The sequence below is a fragment of the Dipodomys ordii genome, unplaced genomic scaffold (assembly GCF_000151885.1).
Source record: "Dipodomys ordii isolate 6190 unplaced genomic scaffold, Dord_2.0 Scaffold2, whole genome shotgun sequence".
NCBI lineage: Eukaryota > Metazoa > Chordata > Mammalia > Rodentia > Heteromyidae > Dipodomys > Dipodomys ordii.
Genome location: NW_012267218.1, coordinates 34,842,637 through 34,846,402, shown reverse-complemented (window position 1 = coordinate 34,846,402; position 3,766 = coordinate 34,842,637). Strand labels below are relative to the sequence as shown.

General features: G+C 47.0%; 1 protein-coding gene across 1 annotated transcript in view; it reads left to right on the top strand.

Moving 5' to 3' along the window:
* Nucleotides 1-2,321: 2,321 nt before the first annotated feature.
* LOC105986699 (leucine-rich repeat-containing protein 9-like) overlaps nucleotides 2,322-3,766 on the top strand; it is a 78,090-nt gene continuing 76,645 nt past the window's right edge. The window contains exon 1 of the mRNA XM_013017736.1: nucleotides 2,322-2,442. The gene's annotated coding sequence lies outside the window, so the exon portion shown is untranslated. The remainder of the gene's footprint in view (nucleotides 2,443-3,766) is intronic.

The following is a 3,766-nucleotide window of genomic DNA, read 5'->3' as shown; positions in this document are numbered from 1 at the left end:
TGGGAAGGGATGGGAAGGGTAAACAAAGGAGGAGGCTGCAATGCTTGGTAAGAAATGTACGCATTATCCTGCCCATGCAATTGTAACCCCTCTGTACAGTTTGTTCACAAATAAAATAAAATAAAATTAAAAAAAAAAAGAAAATAGTTCTAAAATTTGAAACTTTTTCATGAAAAAGTAGTTTAGGATAATCAATTAAGGTAACTATCTAGTGATGGAAATGAAGGATACAGACTCAGCGGGAACTGAACATCATAAATATTCTACACAAACACTGAATTGCCGAGAAACAGCAGTTCTGTCTAAAAGAAACCTAATGCAAGTAACAGGAGCCGCTTAATTTTTTACCGACAGTATATTCCAAATTGTAAACAACAATCTTAATATATTCTCCCTTAATCTCATTTGTCAGAAAAGTTATCATTTCCACATGTATTGATACAAAATTGATACAAAAATATTGGCAAGAGTTTACTATTTTCCCTCCACTCTTTGCCTTCAAAGCACACGGAACTGCTGCTGCGCTCCAACATCGCACTTGGTTGTTTGTGGTCTGATTGTAGTGGACTGTAGATGCAGAAGACAGGAGAGCTGGCTGCATGACTTTGGTTGGTCTTAAATACATTCTTTTCTCAGTTTGAAAAGTTCTCCCTTTTCCCCTTTACATTCTACTTTATCCTTTGTTCCTAAACATTTTGGTAAACTGAAAATGTACTCAATGAAAGCCTGTTGGACAACCTGAGACCATGGGTGGGATTGGGAAGGATGTGGGGAAAGAAAGATGGAAGGGATGACATTATGAAGCATGTTGCTAGCCGGGACCCGGTGGCTCACGCCTGTAATCCTAGCTCCTCATGGGGCTGAGATCTGAGAATCGCGGTTCAAAGCCAGCATGGGCAGGAAAGTCCATGAGACTCTTATCTCCAATTAACCACCAGAAAACCAGAGGTGGCACTGTGGCTCAACCGGTAGAACGTTAGCCTTGAGCTGAAGAGCTGAGAGATAGTGCTCAGGCCCAGAGTTCAAGCCTCACAACCGACCCCCACCCTCACCCCAAACACACACAAAAAAGCTTGTTGCTGTCAAAATGAAACCCATGCGACACTTACTGAGGTTCTCAACTGACTGCTTCCCTTTTAAGCAACGTCAGCTGGAAGACAGCTTAGATCATAATTTACAATTAGGCTGCCCAAGCCCACTTTCTTTGTAGGGACTCGCAAGGTCTTTTCTCCCAGGCTTCAAGGCCCCCACGAGGTGCTTGGTGCTCTGACCCCCGGGTGCTGCCCAGCACTCGGCCGGGGAGGAAGACCCACCCTTCAATGGGGCCAGGCCCGCTCCACCCTGGGTTCCAAGCAAACTGCTGAGCTGTGTGGATGGAGGATGCGCTTTCACCCCCTGATTTATCGCCTGCCCTGGCCATCAATCTTCTAAACCAGGAAACAGTTTTACTTGTAAAGGGCAAGCATTGCTGGCCGCTCTTGGCTGTTCGGAACTCCAAGCGCTTCTATATGTTTGCCTTCCGAAAGAGTCTGACATCCCATCTTGCCAGGGGATGGAATGTTCCGACAAGTAAATGCCAGCTAACCTGTCGGGAGCCATAGGTTCCTGAACACTGGAATCTTTCTGTGGTCTTTTAGATCAGACTAAAACGAGTCATTTCACACACACATGAAGCATGTTGCACCATAATCTGACATATCGAACTGAAACCCCTCTGTACAACGACTTTAATAACAACCACCACCATAACAATAACAGTAACAGTAAGGGCCTGCCGGGGGACCAGGCAGATCCCGGCGGGCGGGCGCTCTCGGGATGGAGGGCGTCGGCGCTCCGGGCCCCGGCCTCGCACTCTCGGGGCTGCGCGCGGACCTGGCGCTGCTTTCCAGTCCCGGGGGCGGCGGGAGGCAGACGGCGCTCAAACCTCTGGGCTGGGCCCGGCTCGCAGGCCGCCTATGACATCACCGCTCCGTGCCTCGGCGGCTCAACTCCAGAAAGAGCCCGGCCTGCCAGACCCCTTGGGTTAAATATGCTCAGTGTCAAAACCGCCGAGGGCGTGGAGCGGGCGGAAAGATGCTGGGACTGAAGGAGACAGAGGCGAGAGCTGGGCTCTCATCCTTTCCCAGAAGCGTTAGCGGGGTCTTCCGGTTGGACCCTCGTCTCTGCTGATTGGCTGGAGGCTTCTACCACGTGATGCGGACTCCGGACGGCCTGGGCTTTTCCCGCCCTTACATTCCCCTCCCTGATCCTAGGTGGGCGGGGGAGGGGGAAACGCGCGCGCCTGCGTTTCCTAGGCAACAGGGGAGGGCTGTCCGTACACATCAGACCAGGGACGGGAGAGGGCGCCGAGTCTGCTGCTGCTGCAAGAAAGAGACTGCTAGCCTGGAGTGCACTCTGACTTGTCTCGGATTGCCCCAGAATCCATCTTCTCTCAGGGATAAGGTGAGTAGCCATCACCTGGCGGACTTGAGGACCATTAGGACCTTCAGTACCTTTAGGCAGGTCTCCCGGGAGTCTTTGCTACACCTGAAGAAAGGCGCAAACCAACAATGTTGAGATCTTGGGACCCCCCCCTAACAGTGCAGTGACCATGATACTAATGGTAGTAATGGCTTTAGATAAGGCCGTCGGGTGAACCAGCCACATTTAAGAAGAAGAAGAAAGGAGGCGTGGCCCACCACACGAGCTTAGGTAATGGACTGGGAGAACCAAATGTTAGTGGGCCCACCTGTTACTGTTCATCTAGATCTGGAAGGGCCTTTATTGGAACTGGTAATGATAACTGGATTCTGATCTCTTCATAACCAAAAGAGGAAAGAATTCAGCCAAATAGGGCTTCTACTTTGCAGAAAGGAAATGTGGTTTTCCCAGAATGAATCCTTTATCTAATTTTATGAACAGAAACATGGTTCTTTATAGTCTGATTATAATGCTCCGAATGGTTATGTAGAACAATTTTATTTTAAAGTCATTTAAAACCCTCATTGAACACATATTATGTGCCAGGCATTGTGAAAGAGTCATAGTTTCTGTCCTTAATGAACATGTAACCTGATAGAGAGGGAAGGTCCAAAAACATCATAATACAGTATGACAGGGCATGTATGTGCTAACCTAAATCAGGGTCTTAAATGGACACTGCTTATAGTATGACCAAAGAGTCTTAAAGTCTTCAGACAAGACTCCATTTAAATCATGTGTGTATGTGTGCTTCCTGGGGTTTGAACTCAGAGCCTCATACTCTTGGTTGGCTTTTTGGCCACTTGAGCCATGCCTCCATTTCTAGCTTTTGGCTGCTTAATAGGATATGAGTCTCTTGAATTTGTCTGCTAAAGATGGCTTTAAACCACCGTTGAGTAGCTAGGATTATACTCAGCATAACACTCTGCAGCCCAGAACTCCTAGACTCCAGTGATCTTCCAGGCTCAGCCTCCCAAGTAGCTAGGATTACAAAAGTGCATGCCTCATGCCTGGCCTATTACTTATTTTAGGAAAAACTCAATACTGTAAAAGTGGACATCCTATTATATTCATTTTTATAATGCAATTGTAATCAATCCCACCTGAATTTTTAAAAACAATACAAAATGAAATGAATATGGAAAGAATATCTGTGAGATGGGAATTTACATTGCAAATATCAGTACTAAAACGGAATGATACAGGTATAGGATTAAAGAGAATTAAAAGTACAATTTAGAAAGTCCAAAATTAGGCCCGTGTGTGTGTGTGTGTGTGTGTGTGTGTGTGTGTGTGTGTGTGTGTG